This window comes from Eucyclogobius newberryi, unplaced genomic scaffold, assembly GCF_026437365.1.
Source record: "Eucyclogobius newberryi isolate DKJ021-1_F unplaced genomic scaffold, fEucNew1.0.hap1 SCAF_22, whole genome shotgun sequence".
NCBI classification, from domain to species: Eukaryota; Metazoa; Chordata; class Actinopteri; order Gobiiformes; family Gobiidae; genus Eucyclogobius; species Eucyclogobius newberryi.
In genome coordinates, this window is record NW_027315857.1 from 23,420,985 (window position 1) to 23,448,338 (window position 27,354).

The window sequence follows — 27,354 nt, forward strand, 5'->3', positions numbered from 1 at the left end:
TGGAGTTTACCCCGGTGAACGAGAGGGTCGCGTCCCTCCGCCTTCGGGTGGGGGACAGGTCTCTCACTGTTGTGGCGGCCTACGGGCCGAACAGCAGTGCAGAGTACCCGGCCTTCTTGGAGTCCTTGGGAGGGGTACTGGACAGTGCACCGACCGGGGACTCCGTTGTTCTACTGGGGGACTTCAACGCCCACGTGGGCAATGACAGTGACACCTGGAGAGGGGTGATCGGGAAGAACGGCTTCCCCGATCTGAACCCGAGCGGTGTTCAGTTATTGGACTTCTGTGCTAGCCACGGATTGTCCATAACGAACACCATGTTCAAGCACAAGGGTGTCCATCAGTGCACATGGCACCAGGACACCCTAGGCCGGAGGTCAATGATCGACTTTGTTGTCGTGTCATCAGACCTCCGGCCGCGTGTCTTGGACACTCGGGTGAAGAGAGGGGCAGAGTTGTCAACCGATCACCACCTGGTGGTGAGTTGGATCCGCTGGCGGAGGAGGAAGCCGGACAGACTTGGCAGACCCAAGCGCATTGTGAGGGTCTGTTGGGAACGTCTAGTGGAGCCCTCTGTCAGTATTCAACTCGCACCTCCGGGAGAGCTTCTCCCATGTCCCGGGGGAGGCTGGGGACATTGAGTCCGAGTGGACCATGTTCTCCGCCTCCATTGTTGATGCAGCTGCTCGGAGCTGTGGTTGCAAGGTCTCCGGTGCCTGTCGTGGCGGCAACCCCGAACCCGGTGGTGGACACCGGAAGTAAGGGATGCCGTCAGACTGAAGAAGGAGGCCTATCAGGCCACTCTGGCTTGTAGGTCTCCGGAGGTCATCGACGGGTATCGGCAGGCCAAGCGAGCCGCGGCTCGTGCTGTCGCAGAGGCAAAAACCCGGGCCTGGGAGGAGTTCGGGGAGGCCATGGAGGAGGACGGCACCAAAGAAATTCTGGCAAACCGTCCGGCGCCTCAAGAGGGGGAAGCAGTGTCTCACCAACACCGTTTACGGTGCGGGTGGAGGCCTGCTGACCTCGACTGGGGATGTCGTCGGACGGTGGAAGGAATACTTTGAGGATCTCCTTAATCCCTCAGTCACGTCTTCCGAAGAGGAAGTAGAGACCAGGGACTCGGAGGCTGGCTCATCCATCACCCAAGCTGAAGTCACTGAGGTTGTTCGCAAACTCCTCGGTGGCAGGGCTCCGGGGGTGGATGAGATCCGCCCTGAGTACCTAAAGTATCTGGATGTTGTAGGACTGTCTTGGTTGACACGTCTCTGCAACATCGCGTGGCGTTCGGGGACCGTGCCTCTGGACTGGCAGACCGGGGTGGTGGTCCCTCTGTTCAAGAAGGGGGACCGGAGGGTGTGTTCCAACTACAGAGGGATCACACTCCTCAGCCTCCCAGGTAAGGTCTATTCCAAGGTACTGGAGAGGAGAATCCGACCGATAGTCAAACCTCGGATTCAGGAGGAGCAGAGTGGTTTTCGTCCCGGTCGTGGAACACTGGACCAGCTCTATACCCTCCATCGGGTGCTCGAGGGTTCATGGGAGTTTGCCCAACCAGTCCACATGTGCTTTGTGGATCTGGAGAAGGCTTTCGACCGTGTCCCTCGGGGTGTCCTTTGGGGGGTGCTCCGGGAGTACGGGGTCCGGGGCCCTTTGCTCAGGGCTGTCCGGTCCCTGTATGACCGGAGCAGGAGCTGTGTTCGCATTGCCGGCAGTAAGTCAGACCTGTTCCCAGTGCATGTTGGACTCCGCCAGGGCTGCCCTTTTTCACCGGTTCTGTTCATAATTTTTATGGACAGAATTTCTAGGCGCAGTCGGGGGTCGGAGGGTGTCCAGTTTGGGGACCACAGGATCTCATCTCTGCTGTTTGCAGACGATGTTGTCCTGATGGCTCCATCAAACCCGGACCTGCAACATGCACTGGGACGGTTTGCAGCCGAGTGTGAAGCGGCTGGGATGAGAATCAGCACCTCCAAATCCGAGGCCATGGTTCTCGACCGGAAAAAGGTGGCTTGCCCTCTCCAGGTGGGTGGGGTGTCCTTGCCCCAAGTGGAGGAGTTCAAGTATCTCGGGGTCTTGTTCACGAGTGAGGGAAGGATGGAGCGTGAGATCGACAGGCGGATCGGTGCAGCGGCTGCAGTGATGCAGTCGCTGCATCAGACCGTTGTGGTGAAGAAGGAGCTGAGCCGAAAGGCAAAGCTCTCTATTTACCGGTCGGTCTACGTTCTGACCTCACCTATGGTCATGAGCTTTGGGTAGTGACCGAAAGAACAAGATCGCGGATACAAGCGGTCGAAATGAGTTTCCTCCGCCGTGTGGCTGGGCGCTCCCTTAGAGATAAGGTGAGGAGCTCGGCCACACGGGGGGATCTCGGAGTAGAGCCGCTGCTCCTCCACGTCGAGAGGAGCCAGCTGAGGTGGCTCGGGCATCTGTTCCGGATGCCTCCTGGGCGCCTCCCTCGGGAGGTGTTTCAGGCATGTCCCACCGGGAAGAGGCCCCGGGGAAGACCCAGGACACGCTGGAGAGACTATGTCTCTCGGCTGGCCTGGGAACGCCTCGGGATCCCAGAGGAGTTAGAGGAAGTGTCTGGGGAGAAGGAAGTCTGGGAGTCCCTGCTCAGACTGCTGCCCCCGCGACCCGGCCCCGGATAAAGCGGCAGAAGATGCATGGATGGATGGATCTTTCAACTGCAACACCACGACTTGTTTTTCACTGTCTAACAAACAGTCGCTAACAAAGCGAAGAAAAGAAGAGACCAAGCACAACCCTGCCTCGCTCCTCACTCCCAATGACTGTTATATGTGAATACTTTGATCCACCTATTTGAAATTTGTTTCGCACTTTATGTAAATAGGGCCAGCTAACAATCAAATCTTTCTCAGAGTCTAAGCTAATTATTACAGCTTTTTTAAAATGTTTTTTTGTATATGATTCATTGTGTGTAACGTTGTCTTGGGTTTGTCTGCACTCTTTTCTACTCGGCATTCACAATGTTTTTATTTATTTATTCAGGATTAATCTTGCAAACAAAAAAATCTTTCAAAAAATATCCACTTTTTGTATTTAGCCTTTATTTAACAAGCAAAGGGCTCGAAACGCACCGAGCCTCGTCCGGGTTTGGTTCCGGGGCCGTCTTGCGTCAGAGGAAAGCCCTTAATCCCGGAGCGGAGCCCATCTGCTGGTCTTTGGGTAAGTCCGGACCAGATGCTGCTGCAGCTGCCGTTTCCCGGGACGACGCGCTCGTCCCTCCGTCCTCTCGGTCAGAGGGTTCCGAGGGACGTCCGAGAGGCGGGACAAACAGCACGACGAGGTAAACACGTGTCATGAGAGTGGAAAACACGACTGACTGACGAGAATATATCAATGTTGGGATGATGAGTAAGACACTACAGATGAGTAGGAAAACAGTATGTACTAATAAGCGATATACATTTGGAACTTCTTCTGTAGTCGGCGTAAATATATGTAAGTTTAAATATCTTGCTTTTTTAGAATTAGATAACGGCAAAAACAAAAATCTTGTTTATGAACCAACAAGTGAATATTTTGGTCCATTTTCGCTCCATAGTTTGTCCCCCTTTCGTGTCCTCCTGGCGGCGAGAGGAGGAAGCGCAGCTCTTCTTCGGAGCAGGACTGGGAGGAGGAGAGGAGAAGGAAAGAAAGAAAGGAAGGAAGGAACCGAGCCACGAGAAACGCGTCCGAACACCGCGGAGAAAGGAGGCGGAGGAGGAACGGAACCGAGGAAACGTCTCGTGTGCACAATCTCTCTCTCTCTCTTTTATTTTCTGTTGCAACGTTGCGTGGAAAGGACCGTTTGTTTTTTGTTGCGTGGACGTTAAAAGGACTTCATTTTTAGACGGTTTTTCGAGCACGCGCGACGGTAAGTTTGATGTTTTGATCCCGAACAGACCGTCTAGTTCTGTCTGTCACGTGTGTTTGTATTCGTATTTGCTGCACGTTGTTTGCGTTTGAATAAATCACGCAAAGTATTTTTTATTATTATTTTTTTTTTACTTTTCTCTTTTTTTTTTGAAACTGCACAATGCAAACTGGCTGTGGATTTATTTATTTTTGATTATTTAATTTTTTTTTTGGGACGTTTCGCACCGACGGCCGCGCCAGAGCAGACACGTCCCCCAGAATCCGCGCCGTTCCCGGGGAGAGCGCGTGTGTTATTGACGCGCACGTGTGCCACCGCCAGCGGCTCTTTGTTCCAGTCTCTGCCCGGACCCGGCGCGCGCGGGTGACCATCGGCGTGACCCCGGCGCGCTCGTGCCACAAATAGGTCCACTTATTGACACCGAATATTGTGAGGTTGCGTCGTTTCCCCCCTCCTCCCATCCCCTCCCCTCCGCGCATCTTATGTTTCAGCAAAAAAAAAAAAAAGAAAGGGAAGGGGGGCAGCGCTTCCTTTGTCGCGTGCAAAGGACCCCCCCTGTGCAAAGGGACCCCCCCCTAAATAATTGCGGTGCGCATTTTTGAGGTCGTAGCTTGGATTGGCCCGTGTGGCGTGGAGAGGAGGAGGGGGGGGGCGGCTGGGTTTTAAAATGTGTGTCAATGTCAAATGGAGGTGTGTCCCCGGGGCGCGCGCCCTCTGGCCCGCGATTGGTTTGGTCAAAAACGCGCGCGCGACAGAATGGAAGGAAAAGCGGTGGAGAGGCAGTGTTTTTGGGGTTGAGGATGGATGTCCCAGGATGGATGAGCGGGGGTCGTGGGGGGGGGGGGGGTGTTTTTGGGGGCGAGGATCAAGGACACGAGTGTTTACGCCGAACTTTCTCGTCGGTCGAGTTGATTAGTAGAAATGCCATTACGCCCTGGATGGATCTCGTGCTCTTTGGGTACTACTTGACTTTGTGGCCGGGACCCCCCACGACATCGCTGACCGCCCTCGCCGCGTTTCCACCGGTTCACTTTGGTCCAGCGTCCTGTTTACAGTCTGAGGCGGACCAAGGGACGTCGCGGTCATCGGGTTTATCAATAACTGGGATTATTCAGGTCACGATATAAGCCCAAAAACGGAAAAATAATAAGCGTGACAAATTTTTTTAAAACATTTTTTAAACTTAAAAAATAAATGTTTTTCAAAATAAACAAACACAAAAACAAACGGAGCACGAAACACCAATAAAAAAAATAAGAACAGACATAAACAACACATTTAAACACATTAAAACACAATAAAACACATTTAAACACATTAAAACACAATAAAACACAATAAAACACATTAAAACACAATAAAACACATTAAAACACATGTAAACACATTAAAACACATTAAAACACAATAAAACACATTAAAACACATTAAAACACATTAAAACACATGTAAACAGTCCCTTTGAGTCCAGAGTGGGTCAAATTTGTCCTTTTCCCAAATTAAGATCGAATGTTATTTATTTTAATTGTTTTTGTAGAGGGATTTTGCGTCTTCCATTTCTTTTATGGCCTTTTTTCCTGGACATAAGCACATTCCAAAGGTATCCACTCCCTGTGTCCATGGCAGGAGTTTCGTAGGCCCAAGTGCAAAGTTCCAAAACTCCAATGGAACGACGATGTCAAAAACTGTTTGTATTTCCCTGTGAGTAACGGGCATTTTGACACTGAACAAACGTGACACATTCGTCCAGCAAAAGTCTCTCCAAACACGTGATTTGGAGCTCCTCCACTGAGTCGTACACACACTTTCCCACTCTTCCTCCGTCAAAACAAGAGCAGCAGAGTATTTGTCCAGATTAGAAATGCATTGATATAATTTAGATATAATTCCCCTTGATAAGCGTCTCAGTCAGAGGGTTTTAGAAGCAACGTTAAGGATTTTTTGTTCTATAAACTGCCCGAAAAATCAACATAAATGCAAAGAACTTTATTTTATCTGACTGTTTTTTATCAAATTGAACTTATTTCAGAAAGTTGATTTTTGTAAAGCCTCGTCTTCCCTCGTCTTCCTCTCCCTCATCTTCCTCTCCGTCGTTTCCCTCTTGTTTCCCTCTCGTCTCTCTCTCCCTCGTCTCTCTCTCTCCTTCCTCTTCCTCTTCTTCCTCTCCCTCGTCTCCCTCATCTTCCTCTTTCTTATCTTTCTCTCTCTTGTCTCCCTCTTCCTCGTCTCTCTCTCCCTCTTCTTCCTCTCTCCCTCTTCTTCCTCTCTCTCTCGTCTCCCTCTTCCTCGTCTCTCTCTCCCTCTTCTTCCTCTCTCCCTCGTCTCCCTCTCTCGTCTCTCTCTCTCTCTCGTCTCCCTCTTCCTCCTCTTCCTCCTCTCCCTGGGATGAAGTTAGACAGTTTATTGCGTCCCAGCGTCATGTCTGCAGAACAGGTTCTTTATGATTCGATGCGTCACTAAAGTCTGCAGCACAAACATGATCAATAACTCTCTCATTTCATCCATGCGTCTATTGAAAAGGCTCATGTTATATTTATATTTCAACTGTCTTGGGTTCATATGTTGCGTTTCCTTGGTTACAGTATTCCATAATCTTAGTAGTCTCTTCCGGTCTTACTCATTTTAAAGTCACGTTGCCCCCTTAAAGGACGCCGCCCCCTTCGGCCTGTGTTGCCCCCTTAAAGGACGCCGCCCCCTTCGGCCTGTGTTGCCCCCTTAAAGGACGCCGCCCCCTTCGGCCCGTGTTGCCCCTTAAAGGACGCCTCCCCCTTCGGCCCGTGTTGCCCCCTTAAAGGACGCCTCCCCCTTCGGCCCGTGTTGCCCCTTAAAGGACGCCTCCCCCTTCGGCCCGTGTTGCCCCTTAAAGGATGCCTCCCCCTTCGGCCCGTGTTGCCCCTTAAAGGATGCCTCCCCCTTCGGCCCGTGCTTATAATAGTTTAATGCATCCGTACGTTTTTAAAAGCTTAAAACAAATAAAAGGATGTGTATTTTCCTGATCTCGCCCCCGTTTGACTTGTGTAGTCTTCTTCTGGAGAGTCCTAAGTGGTTTTATTGAAGTACTTTCATCAAACCTCCGCACCGCAGCTGAAATACCGTATTTTCCGGACTATAAGTTGCACCTTTGTTTTTAGTTTTGGCCGGGTGCGACTTATACATATATTTATACTTATACTTATACTCTGGAGCGACTTATATGTGACATTATTTGTTATTTTCACACTTGCAACTGCATTTCATTCTCCAGTGCAACCTATATATGTTTTTTAGTCTCTATTATGCATTTTTTGGCTGGTGCGACTTATACTCCAGTGTGGCTTATATTTCGTAAAAATACGGTAACTACAGCAAAGTATGTGCAGTTTAATACTAAAATGAAAAAATCACTTTGGTTTAGCATTTTCCCATCACGATCCCAGCTGTGAAACGATGTAAATAAGATTCCCTTTTGGACCCCCAAAATAACCACAAGACCGACTCGGGACCCCCAAAATAACCGCACAGCCGTCTCAGGACCCCCTAAACAACAATACAACCGACTCGAGTTAATACTCGAGAATAATTTCAAGTTTTCCGTCTTTCAAAATGAGCTTTATGTGTTTATTCTTGAGTCATTTGTTTTGTTATCGGACCTCATTTCTACTTTGGGAACCACTGGACTCAAAACACTTATTTCTGTTGTAAATTCAGACGTCCAAACCGCATTTTTGACCAAGTAAATGTTGAAATATGATGACTAAATGCTCCTAGACTGAGACTTTTTACAAATTAACTGTATTATTGAATATTGACAGTTTAAAATGAACTAGATCTGTTTTTTCACATTTTTTAAAAACAGTAAAAATCACCTACAGCGTCTTAAAGTGCCTCTGACAGGTCGGGCCGCTCATTGAACTAAAACGCAGTCAAGATAAATATATTTATTCAATTTTACACATTTTTAAAAAATGTTATTCCAAAAAAGTAAATTTTGTTGAAAACCAAAAATCTCAAAATAGCAAATTTTTAAGGTTTAACGTTTTCCTTCCTGGTTGTAATTAATGACATCACAATAGGGAATTTGGGCAAAAACTCATCTAATATCACAATTTGTTTTAAGTTGACTAATATAATAACACACAAAATGCACAAATACACCAAATAAAGTAAAACTTGTAAAACATAAAAACCTGTCATACGGCCCTTTAAAGCTTGTAATTGGCTGTATTATTGTGAGACTTGTGATGATACGACGCCCCTTTTTTTGGTCACTGTTACATTACCGTTGTGAGATTGAAATGATCGGACAAAAACAAATTAAAAATAGACTTGCGTGAACTGACCTTGTTGAGATTATCTTTGGTCACATTCTGCCGCTCGCACTGTTCAGATAAAGTCGAGCGGTCAAGTCTCCGGAGAACACCTCGCTCGGGTTTGTTTACACCTTTTATTAAACCACATTGGACAAAAAGAAAAGGTTAAAACACGGAGGATTCACACCTCTTCTAAATGTCTTTTTTACCTCAAGAGTTTTGATTGTTTTATTCTTAGTGTCTGAATTTTAATGTTAATATTTTTGTAAATACCTATCCATTCTATCTCTCCTATCTATCCTATCCATTCTATTTATCCTCTCTATCCTTTCTATCAAATCTATCCTTTCTATCCTATCTATCCTTTCTATCCTATCTATCCTATCTATCTATATGCTTACTTTTACGTGAATGTTTTATCCTTTTTCTGGTGATGCGATTGACACATTTCATCATTGGCATGTAATGTTTGCAGTCAATATTTAGTAAATCTAAATGTTTCTCTAGAAGCTGTGGTTTCATAAAAGAGTGCTACAATCACAGCAAAATACAAAGACGTAAAATACAAATGTTAAAGACTTAAAGCAGGTGCTCAAAGCCCAAGTGTTGGTATTGGAACTGAAAAGAACTGGATAAATGCAGTTATACTCGATTTTGTTGTTTTGAACGCACCCGTAGCATCGATATGCATCTTGAGTATGAATGTTTTGACACGTTTACAAAGATGGAGGAAAAGTATAAGTAGTAATCATCTATACTGAGGACTCGTAGTCATAGAGGACTGTTTTTGGATTATCACAAACTTTATTAGTCCTTGAATGTGGCAGTCCAAAGTGCGTAGCTAGGGCTGGGTTATGGTTCTAGTAGAAGGAATGATCGTATTTGAACAGGCTTACTTCATATCCGAGAACACAGATGGTTATTGTTGAGGACAAATGCTAAATTCTCTCATTTTCCTTAATGCCCGTGTACCAGGGTCAGATGGTTTTAGTGCGCGCAGTTTCTGCCGCCGCTTTGTTGTATTTTTGGTGGATTAATTTTTTGCGCCCTCTGATTGGTCTGCCATCTGTACCGGCGATTTACGATTTACAGCAGTGTCGTTCCTCTCTCTGGCTTCGTCTGTTTTCACCCACGAGCTCTTGCAGCAGATTTGGACTCGCGCGACCAAATATGTCGTAACACCTACATCGCATTGACATAGTAAACGATACTTTTTGTTTTGTAGTCGTACGTTTGTTGTTAGACACAGCTGGGTAAAGGTCAAGAATTTTCATGTCGTTTTATTTCTAAAATTACCAAATCTGGCCACAAAGTAAAGGGCACTTGCTTTTTTCTGTGGAGTAAGTAAAATAGAAACAAAATATATTTAAAAAGAATAACAGTTCTACAACAAGAGGAAAGAGGGCTATTTAAAACAATTTACATTCATATTCTGCAGCTTGTTCCTGTTCCAGTCACTCCATCCCAGTGACTTTGGGCCTTAGGCGGGGCAGGACATGTAGACTCCACCCAGAGAGATCATGTGATGTTGGTCTGGCCCGGGAATCGAACCCACGATCTCCTTATTGGGAGGCGAGAGCTTTTTTTGCTTTTGTTTTTGCATTTACACATGGACTATCTCAATTATCTCCATCTCTGCCTCAATTCCAAGTCAATGCGACACGTTTAATCGTTGCGAGATGGTGCCAGCATCTAGCATCGTCTAGCACCCTCCAGCAGAAAAGTCAGTGTCAAAATGGCTGCGCTTTTGCCAAACCACTTATTTAAACCTTTTGCGGTCGGACAGTTGCAGTTGGGCCGTAGAAGCAGGTTATTACGCGGGTGGCGTTTCGCGGCCGCAGCGGGACGGCGGCATATTTTTAAATGTGACGCGATCGTGGAACTCTCCGGGAGGTTTTCGAATGCTTTGTCACACCGTCAAAAATAACCTGTTTTCTTTGTGCTGGGGCCAAACTAGTAATCTGCGGAGATAATTAAGTGACAACATATGGAGAATGTACGGAGAGACCACATGGGAGACGAGCCAAGCCCAAAGCATCTGGAGCCGACTGTTTCGAGCCTGTTCGTTATAACTACACCGCCTACGGCCATTTTGCAATCCGGCAGTTAAAGTCTATTTGACAGGTTGGAGTACACGTTTCACTAAAGCGCAGTGGACACAGTTATATTTCAGATTTGACTAAACATTTTGCCCGTTTGTCCCCAGTTTGACCCTGTTTGTAAAGTTTATAATTGTACTCCCTGGTTGGACATGAGCACAAATATGACATAGGTGATTCCACGGCTGTTACCATAGCAACCAGACTGTAAACAAGAACCAAACTCCACGTACACGACACAACAGTTCTGATCCGACACACAATAATACCATAAAACACCTTTATTTAGTCCAACCATTGTTCAAACTGTCAGAAAAGTGTGTCAACTGTGTCTGTGTCGCACACTGATGACATCACAGAGGGATTCAGCTCTACTTCCTGTCATTTTACACTTTTATTTTTCAAAATATCATATATACCAAACTGCAACTTAACGGAAGTAAAACTATGATAAATATTAACCACATGCTTTATACCACCAAAGTAAGTCAGAATTAGACAAAACAAGAGAATATTCCTGCAGACGACTTTAAACAGAAAATTCTACCATTAATTCAACTTAACTACATTTTTCACTTGTTCTCGACTGTTCGCTTGTGACTCTCTGCACAGTCAGCGCTGCCGTTGTCATCCAAGCGCCTCTTTAACGTGCAGAGCTGCGGTGAAGTGTTTTTCCGGCCTAAACGTCCGCGCAGCGCTGCGGTGGAGGCTATTGACGCTCGCCGCCATTATCGGCCCGCTCAGTCACATCACCTCTGACAGTTTGACCTTCTGCTCCGAATCCACCCGGAACATTCACGCTAGCCTCCGACGCTAATGCACAAAACGTCAATGACATCCATCCTCGTGCGTGATAATTGGTGGGGCAATTTTACGAAATGCCAGGCTATTTTAATACTAGAGTTATACCTTTTAAACATTACGCCAATCTCAGCTATTCATAAAAAGACATTTAGTAATTGCACGTTTGAGACGAGGCGAAAGCTAGAAATGACTTTTATCGTCATGTTTTTGTCTTTACACCTCATTTTAACGTCTTTATTATAATGCATTTGGTTTGGACAGCGATGCATCATGAACTGGAAATATGATACTTTCAGTTGTAATAAACAAGAAACAGCTGTTGTTGACGTGTGCTAGCTTTGTTCTGCTAAGCTTCGCGACTCGACATGTAAAGATGGCGTCACTGGAGTCATGGCGGTTCATCCAGAAGTCTGTGTTTGATGAGAAATTATAATCTTTTCTGTTTACATCTAATATATATAGAATTGTTTCGCAAGCGGGAGCCCAAAGCAATCCAGAGCTACAACTCTCAGGTCTGCTTTGGATCACTTAAATGGTCCAGTATGGTCCACTTGAAAATGGCCCCTGAGCCGGATAGAAAAGCAATGGGAATCTTTGGCCGATCAAATTTCGAGAGAAGGGGCGATTTGGTTCTTCGCACATTCAAGCGTTAATGTTTAGGAGCTTTGCTGTTGCCGCTGGAGACACAGAGTTGCAGGCGCACCTCACACGTGATCATGGCGACGTCAGGGACAGTGACGTCTGTGTTCAACGGTTCGTCCTAAACAGAATGAGCTCCTCGATGTTTGCTGGCTGTGAATAAAAACTGTATTCGTGATGAAGTGGTTTCTTATCAGTCTGAGCCGATGAGAATCTGATGTGTCAGTGTAGCATGTGTGCTCCGTTACCGTGACTACAAACACACCAGGTGTGAGTGTTTTTTTAGTTTATTACCTGGATAATGCTAACGCTGAAAGCATCGCTGAACTTCTACTCATAAATAGATGCTTCGGTTAAACCCATAAAAGAATGCTATAAATGACATGTCTTTAAGAACAACTTTCCATAAAGCAATAATGTCTGTGATGATTAAGTATTAGTTCATATTAGTTCAGGGTAACTAATGCCAGGGTTAGGGTTTATTTCATTAATTCAATTGTAAATGTGTATTTATACAGTCAATGTAAAATATTCACATTTGGACATAAAAACAAATAATAAAACACTGTAATGTCAAATATGTTTTGCATCACCAGCCGTCACTGGTCAAAACTCAAAAATGCCTCCAACACCAGCTTCACTTAGATTTACCAAAGACAATCTTGGTGGGATTTGAAATGTGATTTTCTTTTGCATTTAGAGTAATATTTGTACTTGTAACATAGAAAGCAAGAAATGTGTTTGTGCCCCTCGGGCATTCATACTTCAGAAGAAGCACTGCAGCCCCGCCCCTGTTATCCCCATCAACTGTTTCCATGCTGTTACTATGGAGATTATTATGACAGACAGCTCACTTGATGTCATTTAGCCAATCAGAGACCAGTTGACGGACAGCCCTGTGGAACAAAGTTCTGCTCAGTTTATGTGTCAAGAACCAGCTGCGAGAACTGCCCAACAAAGGCGCACAAAGAAACGTCTTGCTTCTTATGAAGTATGAATTGGCCTTTGATCAGACATCAGAGTCTCAGCTTCACAAAGAGTCCAGTTTGTACTGTATTTGTTTGTGCCGAAGGTTCAGAAACAGCTTCAGTTTGAATCGGGCGCATTATAGTCCGAGCTTTAAGGGACAATCAGAGGGAATAAGAGTTTAGGACAGGGGTGGGCAATTATTTTCCTCCGAGGGCCATATTCGAATCCAGGCAAGTAGCGGAGGGCCGGCCCGCCATCATTGGTGTGAAAAAAAAAATTCCCAAAAATGAAATATCAAATAAAATATAAGTTTTCTGTCAAATATAGGCTATTGAATCTATTATTTAATTGAGTTCACGTCATATGTATTAAGGATACACATGCAGACAGATGCCTGAGGGCAAAAAAGGAAAAAAAAAAAACAACAACTTTTTTTTATTTTTTTCACTACTATTTACTACTTGGACAAGCTTGGCGGGCTGGATTGAAAGTTGTTCAAGTAGTTTGCCCACCCCTGGTTTAGGACCTTGAGTACATTTTTGGAACATCCTCTTCAGGTACAAAACCAACTAGTTGAAACATGGCTTAAGAAACATTTCTGGTGGAGAATCAGCTACCTGCTCGTCTCCATAGAGATGTTTGACGGTTTGGCGTTTAACCAATTCCTCTTGCATTTAATCAATTACACCTGTTGCTCAAAAATGTCTTTAAAAACATTTATTCTTACTGTAATTGGGTATTCTGGTGCCACGACCTGCTTTTCTGGAGTGACTATGGCAGTTATTGCGTCTACTAAACAAAAGGACTGGTTAAAGATTCAATAAAGTTACTTTTTTATGATAATACAACAAGCAACAAATACTGTATAATTTCAATACCAATTCATTGCTCAGCTTTGGCTCTTGGCACAAAAATAAGGAAAAAGCTGAAATTTTCGGTGCAGAATTTAGCTTAGAAAACTTTCCATAGTTTTTTTTCTCTTCCTTTTTCAGTCCCTCTTCCTTTTAACCTTTTGACTTTGCCTTCCATTAGCATTTAGTCCCTTTGCATGTGCTAATCAATGCGGCCTCTAGAGGACACATCCTTTCAAACGCCGACCTTGAAATGGCTAATCGTTTATGGACACATTCAAACGCACACGTTCAGTCTTCAGAAGTGGCTTGTCCGAGACATTCTTGTGCAATTGCTGTCTCTAAGTCTTTGTAGCCTATAGTTTAAAATAGTCCTCGATGAAGCGCTGACAAACGCCTTTTTGTGCTGCCAACTGGGCCAGTAAACAACTATAATTAGATAATCGCAATTATAAGAGGCGAGCTCGAGGACGATCAAGGGGACGGTGCAGATTAAGCCGCGGGGACGCCGTTTGTTTTGAAAAGCATCCGGGGGAAAACGCTTTACTCCAGACATTTAAATCATCTACAATACGATATTACAATTCTGGTTTGACGGTGCAGTGTGTGGGATCAGTTGTTTGTTCGATTCGAGCTTTAAACTTGCTTTGATTTCCTAACATCTTTCCTCAGAACCCCTCCACAAACTGAGACGCACATTGTTTCGAGGGTTTATTCATGATTTTGTCCTACTTTTAACCCATCGTTAACATTGTTCCCGCGTCAAAAACATACCTGGCATAGCATTTAGCTTCAGTCACGCTTGTTTCATCGATCCCGTTTACTCTCTGAGCCTCACAAATCACTCAGTTTCAAGTGTTCACTCAGTTTTTACGTCCATAAACCATCGCTGGACTAGTTCTGCGATCAATCTGTGTTCATGACAAACTCAAGGCTCTATTAGCTTAGCATAGCAATCGCGTTGCCTAAAAGCTTCATTTTGGGTTAGTTAGAAAATATTCATACTAAGGCCGTAGTTATTTTATTACTTGGTTTACGGATCCGCCGCACTTGGATTATTGATTTATACAATATAAATAAAATTGATTATTATAAAAAAAAAAAAAATGTACCGCCCGCCCGTTTCCTCCGCCTTTATATCGCAAATACACATTTTAAACTTGTTTACCACATTTTCTCCAAAACACGATAAATCTACTGTTACACGCTCCTGCGCGCCGTGGTCTGTTTTGGGCAAACCCGGAAGAAAAAATCTTTTGAAATTATATTTATATTTATATTTCGCCCGCCTGTTCAATATATTTCATTTAAAAATCCGTAAACCAAGTAATAAAATAACTACGGCCTAAAGGGGACAAAAAGCATGTTCAAAAGCCAACTAAAGTCGCAATAATGCAGCATTTGTCAAGCCCTGCTCTCAAATATTCCAAAATGATATAAAAATAGGCAGCCCACAGTTTTGTTTTTGTTTTTATCTGAGATTTTGCAGTCGCTTCAGTCGCTTCGTTCGTTGCTTATTTCTTCCGACTTGGTTGTCATCACTCATGTCCGGTTCTTGTAATAAACTGTCACGTCGAATCCCTCCTCCAGCGTAGCTTCTTTTGGATTAGCTTCACGGCGCCGCAGCTGTGCCCGGCTCAAAACCGAGCGCGCGGTCTGTGACGTAGCGCCGGCTAATGCTACACGCTAACAGCTGCTAATGCAATACGCTATCAGCTGCCGGCACGGATCTCCGCTCTGTTCGACCATGTATTTGCTCCGCGTGTTTTACGAGCAAACAAAAGAGACGCACAAGGTCGATTTGGAAGCGCTAAAAACAAGCGCGGATGTGTGTTTTCACAGCTCAGCGCTAATACAGAGGCCGGCCCAGGCAGATGGAGAGGTTTACAGGGGCTTTTATCAGATTTACCAATGTTTTCCAGCTCTGGAAATGGGTCGTGTTGAAATAAACGTGTTCCCCATGAGCACAATGACAACACGTGGAGCAGAAGGTGGTAAACAAGACAAATGAAGCAAATTCAAAGCTTTGGTTTGTCAAAATAACTCCAAAATATTCAGGTTTTCCTTTTTGGCGAACTCTTAATCCACCTATTGTTACATTTCCATATCCATGTTTATGAATGCAATTGACACATTCAAAGCAGCTTGCCTCTTATTTATTTTAGTTATTTATAAATGCACTCACTTCATTAATATATAAAGAGCAATTATGCAAAGACTAATGACTATTTTCAAAGTGTATCCTCATTTTTGTATGTTTGTATTCTCCAATTGGCTATTTTTGAAAAGTCATGCCATGTCAAACTATAACAATAAGAATATTATTTTATATTTTGTTCATTGTAAACCACACTATTGATGCAAAATGGCTTAAAATGCTCAATAATTTGCGCTGTAGTGAACTTAAGATATACGGTGATCGATTTGTTGACTAATTTCTTTGAAAGTTTGTATTTGCATTTTATTTGTCAATTTTATGCATGCCTTATTTGATATATTTAGCTATAATTGTTATTCATTGTCGTGTGTTGCAGCTTAAGACCGAAGCAAGTTCCTGTTTGTGAATTTTGTTTTGCAGACAATGACAATAAACCTTTTTTCCAATTCTGATTCTTTAGAAAAAGCTCCCAAACCGTTTGAGTATCGTGACAATCTGACCGTAATCGCACTCGCAACGCCACAAACGCGCTGGAGTTCATGCAAAAACAACTGTTTATACAAAATACGCACAAGGAAACCGTGTATTTGTATGTAAACGGCAGACTAAATTCATGAGTCACCACAAAATCTTCCGCCAGCTCATTCTACACGTCTACGTTCTGCTGTTGTCCCGTAGAAATCCTTATGATTTACAATCCAAACAAAATAGTTAATTGAAATTTTGGTCGACAAAAACCCCATCGACCAATTAATCTAAACGTTACAAAACTGAACAGATTCACTGCGGCTGGACAAGAGCCGGAATTCTTTTTGAATAAACGGCAGTAAGTACAGCGCAGTGGGCGGGGATAGGGGGTAGGTGAAAACCCGAAAATGACTGGAACGCAGGACGGCACAGGATTTCTCGGATGCGCTGGACTCGATCGATCAGACGTTGCGTGAAGTGACGAGGGAACGGCGTTTAGGACTTAAAACGCTCTCACGAGTCACTTTTTACACAACGCATTCCCTTTTAGTTCAGGAGTTGTAAGTGTGTCTAATTTTACGATCCGAATCCTCCACAGTGTAATCAGAGAAACACCGCTCTGAATGAAAGAGAGTCCAAATAAACGCGACAGATCGACTCGTCTACCGCCAGTGGAGAAATCCCTGCCCACGTTACATTGGACAGAACTCCCGAATTTAAAATAGGCCATTAAAATATCCAAGACTCGTGTGTGTGTGACTCAAGACGTGTCATTCAATTCGACCGGACTCGGGCTATTTTCGGCCGGCCGCGGCGTCACGAGTGTCCAGGCATTCGAAATGCGAGCCGCGATGGGACGGCGAACTGAAACGCCCCCGATCCAAACTCGACTTTGGCGGTCGAGTTTGTTTACGCCGATGTTCCGAAAACGCCTGCGACTCGGCGTTTAGAGAGCTCAAGACGTGGCGGGAATACAGAATGTACGATGATACGGGCGGGCGAAGTGTCACGGCTTTTGACGCTCTAAAGCCCATAAAGCTGCACCGTGTAACTTTACGGGTGAACGGATTGCCGCTTGTTTGACGCCGATGTTTGACGCTGTGGCCTTAAATGTATCTATGTGGACGGAGGCGAGCGGGTGACGCTGCTAAAGCCTGTGGAATAAGGTCAGATCTGTGGGAAGGCGAGTCCACACAAGAGTAAGAACTGATGTTTTTCAGACCGTTTTGTTAGCAATTAAAAAAATTCCCGGCAAAACAAAAACGTCTCCATTAGAATTAGTTGATGGACCCTACATCTGAAGTCACAAAGGCACCCTTAAAGGCACCCTTAAAGGCCCATTGTTTAAGATCTCAACCAATAAAATAAACTTCAATACATTAATCTCTATATTACAGGTGTTTTTAAACTTAAAATACATGAAAAACATACACTTCCTGTTGCTGTGAAGGGCCTTGCTTCTCCGCAGACCTGTCTTGTGACATTCCAGGCAATGGCTGACCACCGGCTTGTCTATAAGCCGGTGTCAATAACCCAGGGGGCACTCTGGAGCAACCGAAGCAGGGTCTAAGGACAGGGTACTCTTTCTAGCACCGACACAGGGGGGCGCTCTGGGACAGTTCCCCATTGGCTTAATCCCTGTGAACATCGTTTAATCTGCTTCTCTGCTATTATTACTGTTTTATTGTTTGATTCTTTAACTTTCAGTCGGTTTGATCAACAACTGTGGGACGCCCACCGAGGCCACTGATGTTCAATAATTAATGTTAACGTTAGCCGCTAACGTTAGCCGCTAACCTTAGCTTGAACAGGTTAAAGATCAATAGATTCTGCTCCTGGGTAAAGGTTTCATAATCCAGGCCGTTTTAGTCTATTAAACCATAAATGCTGTAGTGTCACTCAGGTTGTCCGTGTTGGTAACGTTCACTCAGAGACATTTGAGGGGACGTGGGACAAATGAGACGCGCCTGTTAACCAGCAAAACGTCCTCGCTCGGTCAGGCATTTAGTGACGGTTGATGGGTTTTAACCATGAACACCTCTGGCAAAAACTGACTGTCTGGTTTGGTTTTAACTTCCCGTCTCCGTGGAGTGATGCACGTCGTTGGGAATCCTACTTTGTGCTGCTTTAATCCGAGACAATACTCTCACTTCCTGCTTCTTTTGTTGTGGTGTGTTTTTTTGTTGTAGATTTTTGTGCCTTTAGCATAACGATGAATAAGTCATGGCCCTTCTGTCGGTCACTCGGGCCTCTCTGTGCCGCTCTGGGCCTCTCTGTGCCGCTCTGGGCCTCTCTGTGCCGCTCTGTGCCGCTCTGGGCCGCTCTGGGCCTCTCTGTGCTGCTCTGGGCCTCTCTGTGCCGCTCTGTGCCGCTCTGGGCCTCTCTGTGCCGCTCTGTGCCGCTTTGTGCCTCTCTGGGCCTCTCTGTGCCTCTCTGGGCCTCTCTGTGCCGCTCTGGGCCTCTCTGTGCCGCTCTGTGCCGCTTTGTGCCTCTCTGGGCCTCTCTGGGCCTCTCTGGGCCTCTCTGTGCCGCTTTGTGCCTCTCCGGGCCTCTCTGTGCCTCTCTGTGCCGCTCTGCTTCTCTGGGCCTCTGGGCCGCTCTGCTCTGCTATTTTGCTGATCCAAAACATTTTTAGAAAGATGCATTTATTTCCCAACCAAAACCCCTCAATTTAAATACTGTTTTAATGAAAGATTTTGTGATGGTTTTCAGGATTTATTGCCACTTTCAATGACAAAATGTACATCAAGTTATGATTCTTTAATTTTTTTTATATTTTTTTAGAATATAAAACAAAAACAGAGAAACAACAATACTACTACTACTACTACTACTACTACTACTACTCCATCCACTGTGTCCACGTTATGCTGCGAGTGAAGCTTTTATATTCGTTTGTTTTCCTCCCACACGAAAGTGCACGTTTCCCTTTCGCTGCTTGTTTTCCTCAGCGGAGATGTCGAAATATGCGCTAGGCCGTTCCAAGTTTTGTGCGGCGCATTTGATACACGAGCGGAGCATTCCCGAGTTATGTAAGCGTAACCGACGGCGACGCGTCCACGTGGTTTCAGGCCGCGACGAGTCGAGAGGAAAGAAGTGTCGGGTTTGGACCTGGAACGTACGAGCGAGACGCGATCGGTACTGTACATTCTGGAGGCGCTGGCACAGTATCGCCTAGCAACAGGCCGTAACGGAAGAGAGGGAGATGCACGGAGATAAAAATGGAACGGGAGAGGGAGGAAGACTGGGGGGAGGGAGGGAGGGAGGTGGAAACTGGAGAGACACAGTGGAGAGAGAGAGAGAGAGAGAGCGAGAGAGAAGGAGAGAGAGAGAGAGAGAGAGAGAGAGAGAGAGAGAAAAGGAGAAATGAGAAGGAGAAAGAGGAGAGAATGAGAAGAAGAGAGCGAGAGAAAGTGAAAAAGAGGAGAAAGAGGGAGAGAAGAAAAAGAGAGTGGAGAGAATGTGATGAGGAGATTAATGAGGGAAAGAGAGGAGGGGGAGAGGAGAAAGAGGTGCACAGAGAGAGGGAGATGAGATGGAGAGCGGGAGAGAGCGATTAACGCAATCGTAAGCAAACGTATAGACTCGTAATCTGTTATTTCAATTGTCGATTTAATTGAAGGACCTGGGAAGTCGCGACAAAAAAGCATCACGCAATCATCGGCGCGCAACAAAACAAAAGATACATTTTTTCTCGTTTTCGTGACCTGAATAATCACGGATATCGATGAAACCGATTAATCGTCGCCAAAGCTCAGATAGCCGCGGGCGAAACAGCAGCGATCCAAATGTGATTAATTTTTGTATTCATTTATTTTTGTTCAAAATGCCAAACTTAAGTTGCTCAAGGGCACGTTTAGAGGCTAATAACGATACAAATAATGCATCATATTTGTCCTTTTAATACATCAACAAAAAGTCATACAAACATTTCCTGTCACTGCGTCGAAAAGACAAAAAAAGAGAAGAAAAATGAAAGAAAATATAGACAAAAAAGAATAAACTCATTATTGGGCGCCAAACTTACAGCTCCAGCTTTTATTCAGTGGCCGATGCGTCGCCATAGTGATTCCCGTGACGGGCCCGTGTAACCGACGATCCGTGAATCCTTTATGGACTTACGGCTTATTTACTTTCAACGGCTAAAACCACTGATGAGCCACTGAAAAGCCACTGAAAAGCCACCGCCGACGCACGAATTAAAGGGTCAGCGTTAATTGCATAATGTGTGTGTTTAGTGCTAAATGTCTTCTAAATCTAAAGCAGACGCAATCGGCAAATGGCAAAGGATTTTGAATCGCATTCTTTTTGGACATTTTGATTGGATAATGTCACGGTCTTTGTTGGGAAAAAGTCGTTTAACATTTACGGCGATCAAAATATGACTTTTAACGGTCGACGAGCCACGATTGGTCGATTAACAGCCAGATTAAAGCCCTGAAATCTGAAATGAACGTGTTTAGCAGCTGGTAGGCCTGTGTCAGTCTTTCTCCTCGACACATTTGAAATGTGAACTTACTTTTTCCCAAATCGTGCGGCTCTAGCGTCGGTAAAGTTTCCCTCTTTGAAGGTCGGCTAAAGCGCCAACGTGTCGGACTTTAGCGCGAACCCAAGACATTCGCTCCGCTGAACTCCTGACACTTGGAAGTCGATGGAAGTCGCGTATCGCCGCACGCCAAGAACGATCGACCATGAACCGTTGTAAAGGACAAAAGAGGACGGCGTTACGGTTAATGTCGTTAGCGAAAGCACAGAAACTGGAAAGCACGAGGCTGGATTGTGGGCTGAGCCTTTGATCTTCTCGATTTGTTCCGGGTTTGACCTGGTTGGGTTGTGATGGACCTGGTTGGGTTCTCTTCTAGTTTCAGGTTTAGTTTCAGGTTTAGTTTCAGGCAAGGCTGCAACAAGGGACTCGGTTAATCGCAATTAATCGATTGCCGAAACGAGCTGAGAAAAGAAGTCTTGTGACTGAAGTTGAGCCGCAATTTTGTGAAAATGACGTGGAACGTGTATCAAATCAGCGTATTTGATGAAAACGCTCTCTGGCCAAAGTTTAGACCCAGTTTAGGCCCAGTTTAGGCCCAAAAACATGCAAATTCAGGCTAAATATGGCCTTCGGTAATGTCCTGTACTTTCTCTTCTCCTCGTCCATTTCTGCTCCAGCCGCATTGGCATTTTCGTCCCGTAAAACCCGTCTCCGAGTGTATTTCGAGAGCGGTCGCCTCGCAGTTTGTCCCGAACACGGAAAGGTCGAGTGGCTTTGAGTGACGTCTGCAGAGGTCTGACGAGGGGTTGGTTTTCTCTCAAGCGCATGCCAAAAGTCGAGGGCGAAACATGTACGGAAAAGTTTACGACCCGTCAGCACCTGTTAGCGCCCGCTCGCACCTGTTAGCACTTGTTAGCGCCCGTTCGCACCCTTTCGGCCCTGGTTTGAGCAGTTTATTCTTTAGACTTGTCTTTCGTCCTAGTTTAAGTCCTGGTTTAGCGATTACTCTAATAGTCGACTAAACAGGCAATTGTTTCTATTGAACCTTTAGACTTTTTAAATACATTATTGACCAAATAAAGGTTGAAATATGGCGACTGAAGGCTTCCAGAGAGAGAATATTTATGAATAAAGTGCATTATTGATCATTTTTGTATGTGTTTTAGAGTCTGTATAGTCCAGATAACGAATTTGTGAACAATTGTGCCAATTAATCGCTGCAGCCCTGGTTTTAGTGCGAGTTTTGTGTATTTTCGATCTGTAAACATTTTTTTAAACATTGATCAAGTTGTTACAAAGTAAAAAAAAAAAGCATCGACAGAATATAAAATATGAGTTGTTTTTCTTATAGATTAAACAGTTGTGGCCTCTTTGACTCTACGCGTGTTTTAAATGTGTGAGTGACTTCGTCGTCGAGCTCTGTTTCGCTGCGTGTGACTTATTTGACAGCATTAGCATGAACCTTTCGCTCGTTACCTCGATGCAAAATCCGTGCTTCGACTCGACCTTAAGGCGGCAGAGACTTTGTGGCGCGTCGTGACCGAGCCGAACGTGGTCGTTATGAAGCAGGCGACAGGGGTCTATTCCATACGTTCCATTTCCATAGGTTCCACCGTCGCACCGTTTTAGCTCAGCGAGGAAGCGGGGGAAGCATCTGCGCACACGTAAAACTAAACTCATATGTGACTGTCACGGAGTCCAGGATTCAACCGACAATCTGCAGGATATAATTATGAAAAAGTAAGAATATTTATGTTGTTTCCAGTCTATTGGGCCGACACAAACCGACGAGCCAAAGGTAATAATGTTGTTCTTTATATTTGCCTGATGATGATAATGATAATAATGATAATGACTGACTAAATAAAAGAAATACAAATAATTATAAAAAAATTATAATGGCAAACATGAAAAAAAAAAAAAAGGCTACACCTCAACCAACCTTAAAGCTAACTTGAAAAGGCCTGTTTTAAAGGCACATTCACCACTGACAATGGCAATCAAACTTTTAGTATGAGATATTGATAACATTTAAACATGTTTGGAGTATTCGGTTAACAATATTCAGACAATATTATGTCAATCCAACAGAAATGAGGTAAAACATGTCTTCAAACGTATATATTGAGGTTTAACTATCAGGCAAATGTGAAATGTCTTGCACCTTTGTGATTAATTTGACAAACATTTCACATTTGTCTGATAATTAAACCTTGACCAACACGTTTAAAGACACGTTTTAACACATTTCCGTTGGCTCGACTTAATATAGTCTGAAAATATATTAGAAAAAAGAGCCAGATATACATTTTTGTTAGTATCGCAAGCCCTACTTTTACCCTTTTCATTTTTAATCAGCTCTTTTTGTATAATTTTTCTGCAAAATTACACCTTCTTAAATCTAAAAAAAATACACTTGTTTTAGGCAAAAATGTCCTTGAAAATAAGTCTGATTTTTGTCTCTCAAAGTGCCTAAATCTTGGTTAGATTTATGACATTTGCGGTAACAATATACTCCTTATTTCTCCCTCAGCGTCTCGCCTGCTGGCTCCGGGACCACATATTCATCCCCGTAGCTCTGGAAACCACAGACACAACATTTAGAGAGTCCACGCCAAAAAACGTAGCTCTTTTTAAATGAAGGTCGTCTCGTTGCGGGAGCCAATTAAACACGGCGGATTGTGCTTTTGGGTTTGTCGCTGCGATTTGAGCGGAAAACGTTGCGAGAGTTTTGAAGACAATTCTTGGTTAGTATGAAATAAATAAATAAACTGGTCGATTAAACAAAGCTAAATTGTGCAGCACTTTGTAACTACACTTGTAACAGCCTTAACAAAGCATGAAAAATTAAAGAAATAAAAAATTAGGCCAATACAAAAGCAGGTTGGTGGTGTCGATCGCCGATATAACTGCAGATATATTTAGTCATGTTAGATAAATAGTCTAATAATATGCAGCTGATTGTAAAAAGTGCTCTATTTGTTTTACGGCATCTGAGACGTAGGAAACAAGCTACGGTTCATTACTCTAAGCCGTTATGGAAATAGTGGCTTCTCGGGCCATTTGGGAAATACCTTCATGCTTTTTCACAGCTGATGTCGCACTTTTAACAGCTACGTTGCCCTGGACGTGGTGTGAATCTCAAAGGAAATGCATTTTTTTTATATGGTGTTATTGTCACCACGTTTATGCCCGGCCGTGCGGTTCTGTGGACGTAGGTTTTTGGTTGGAGCTCTTCTACCTTTTCGCGGTTGGAAAAAAGGAACTATTGAGTCATTTTAAAGTTGTCTGACTATATTGATACGGTTTTATGGTTTTGCTTTGCTTTTTTACTGTTTTAAAGCTAGTAAGATCGAGCACATTTTATTGTTCTGTGTCTGTGCCGCACTTTGGAAACCGTTCTGTTTCTAAAATGCGCTAAATAACCGATTTGGAGGCAGTTTTGCGCCTGTACTCGCCGCCGCTCCAGCCGCACGTCCCTCGTTTGCGTTTGACTCTTTCACGCTTTGGACTGAGCGTTTCTTGGAGCGATTGCGGAATGCGTTTTGTTGTTGGAGATGGGACGCCTGTTCGGCGCGACAGATGAAGAGAACAACTGTCGTCTGGCAGCTGAAGCAAGGGGAAACAAACGAGCGGCGCTGAGTTGTAGCTGAACACAAAGTACACACAGAGTAGTAACAGTGACGGTAAAGTCTGGAGTGAAATATGACCGTACGAGTCTGGATTGGTAGATATATCTGAACATAATTTGCAATTGGAGCTATATAGTAATACTTGTGGTACGTAATATTGACAAAAAGCATTAGCTCAATGTTTTTTAGCGTTATTTCATAAGCAATAACCGTACGATGCACCAGGAATGCGCTGGAATGTGACTGTAAATGTCAAGTATCACACAAAACGTGAACGGACCATAAAATTAACCACCAATGCGTTAATATCACTCACCTCACTTTTATGTCCTGTAATCATGGGCTGCGTAGGCAAAATGTGGCAGTAGTTATGATTTTATCCAAGACCAAACATGCAGTGAAACGGAATCACGCTACAGCTCAGTCAGAGTACCGCTAACATTAGCCAAACGCTTCATAGGGCCGTTACAAAATGTATAATTCTGTGTTGTAGCTGTAGTTTCTTATTGTGAAAAGGCAAGCAAAACGGACCCATAGCAAACTAATGGAAAAAAGGCTGGTGCCCCATTTAAACTTGCCATGCAACCTCTACTTATTAATCAAAGATACTCATTTATGTGGAAGAGCCTGTATTAGGAGTAAGCCTGCAGCTAAGAACATTAAAAAACAGCAAAAATAGCACCAAAAAGCACCAGAATGCAGAGATTTTAAGGTTTGCTTCAAATTTTCTTGGCGGAATCTCGCCCCAAAACCCCTTGGTACAAATTGGTGAGAGTCTTTGTGAATGCATGAGCTTCTCTAAAATTACAATATAAACTGACCCCTGTTTTACACCCTTGTTTGGAAGATTCCACTGGACATTTCAGTTTCTTTCTGAGGTTTTAAAACTAATGCACCTTTTAAACTAGCCACGCCACCTCTACTGAACCTGACTGTGTACTTGTCAACAAAGCTCGACATTTTTATTCACTTGCACTTTGTTGGTGTGCGCACGCTCTGACCGCCGAAACACAGGGAACTGCTCAGACGTGGAAAAGCGATGGCGCGGGGGCCGATTAAAACGTGGCACCGCCAGAAAATGACGTGAATAGGGCGGGGCAGGTGAGGGGGAATGGCTAAAGTGCGTGCGGCTTAACATTGTTGAGGGGTAAATTAACAAGGGCGGTCGTGTTGGAATAAATTAGTGCTGCACACTTACTGTACATACTGTATTTAGCCAAAGTTGAGGGAAGTTGGATTTGTATTTTTAAACATTTTCCTTTAAAAAAAAGAATTGGCATTTTTCTTGAATTTGCTTTTTTGTTTGTGATTCAATTAACTCTTGTGTCTTCTAAAGAAAAATACACATTTATTTCTTTATTCATTCATTTCATTTTCTTTTTTCTTTGTTGATATTATTTTAAGAATAAAACAAGTCCAGTCCTCAGCTCTCGGTATAAATTTTTTTATTTTCTTCTTTTAGATATACGAAAAAATAATTAAAACAATAGCAGAGTTGCACAGAGTTATGTGCCTTGTCCTACCATTATTATTATTATTATTATTACTAGTATTATTATTGTTGCTAGGAGCTGTTTGCTTGAGTCGTCGGCGTGAGAGTGTGACTGGACAGTGAAGTGACACATCACTGCATTGGCTAGCGTGCTTTAGCGCCGTTAGCTGGTTGTCCGCGCAAACATGACAGAGGCCGAGGGCAGAATAACACTGAGGGGCCATGAAGCCGCTGACCGCGGTCAAGCACGCACCAAGCAGAAGTAGAAGCAGATGTAATTAGTAACAAGTAGCAATACTAGTAAGTAGCTGTTTGTGCCTCAATGTTAACACTAACCTTACTTAAAACTTGAATACGACATTAAATAATTGATAAAGATACAATTTAGGACAGTTGACTGTTTTTATACACAAAATAAGCCAAGCAAGCTATTTTGAATTTGATGAATCAATTAATTTTAGGTTAGCATTAGCATGGCGGCAAAAACACCAACCTTAGTAAACAGACATTTTCTCTGGTGAAGTGGTTACGTCGTAAATCAGACTTATTTCTGTGATAATCCACCCGTGACCTGTTGTCTGTTGTGTACTTTTTAGTTATTCATTATTTTAGCATTGCTCCGGAAAAAACTAGGGTGACCTGTTTTATGCAAAAGATTCGGCAAACTGTGCAAATCCACCTCGGGCCGACCACAGGGTGAAGTTTGAATATGTAAAAAGCCGGTTAACTTTGCATCCAACGTTGACAAAGAGCGGAACGCATCAATTCGGCGAAGAAACTCAAATCGGGCCGCGAAGCTCTGACGCTGGAAAACGTACGATTCGGGGAGTTCATGCATCAGCGTAATTGACTCGATATCTGCCCGGGCCATTCGCACACGGACTCGAGATGGACGGCGTGGGAATGAACGAAGAAAAGCAAATGAATCGCACTTTCTAAACTACACCAGTGCTTGGCTCGGGTAAACGTGAAATTTGAGCTGCCCCGGCTAATCTGAATAATAGCGAACGATCGATGCAGAAATACGCTAATCGTCATTGTTTATCGCTCGTTCCGAAACACGCGGTCATAACGGTAATAACGGTCTTTATATTGCACTGAAACGGCGCAGCAGATCACGGTTTAGCTGTTCCCTCTGTTTTTTAGCTGTCACTGTGATATAGTCGATATGTACTTTAAGAAATAATCGTTTTCTGGACCAAAAGAACTAAGACACACCCGAAAATATATTTTATACAAAGACTTAAGCATTATTAAATCGAAATGTCAAAGAATAAACTATTTCTGACTTTCATCATTAATCTGCTGAATTTAACTGACGCGTTCAGTTAACATTTTCAACATTTATTTGGTTTTAAATTTTAAAAGTCTCAATGTGCAATAGAAAATAATCCCAAAAATAAATGTGCAATAGAAATAATCCAAAAAATAAATGTGCAATAGAAATAATTGAAAAAAATAATTGCTGACTAGTATGAAAATATTCATTAGTAGCAGCTTTATTGAGAGTTTCTTCCGTGTTGTCATAATTTGGATGAAAAATACACATTTTGCAGTTGTTGTGATGGAGCTTAAATGCTTCTGCAAAGA

The 27,354-nt window shown here is 43.8% G+C and overlaps 1 protein-coding gene across 1 annotated transcript in view; it reads left to right on the plus strand.

Annotated features, from left to right (window-relative positions):
* The first annotated feature begins 3,681 nt into the window (after window positions 1-3,681).
* Window positions 3,682-27,354, plus strand: part of ndrg2 (NDRG family member 2) — a 48,156-nt gene continuing 24,483 nt past the window's right edge. Inside the window, exon 1 of the mRNA XM_072458646.1 lies at window positions 3,682-3,877. The gene's annotated coding sequence lies outside the window, so the exon portion shown is untranslated. The remainder of the gene's footprint in view (window positions 3,878-27,354) is intronic.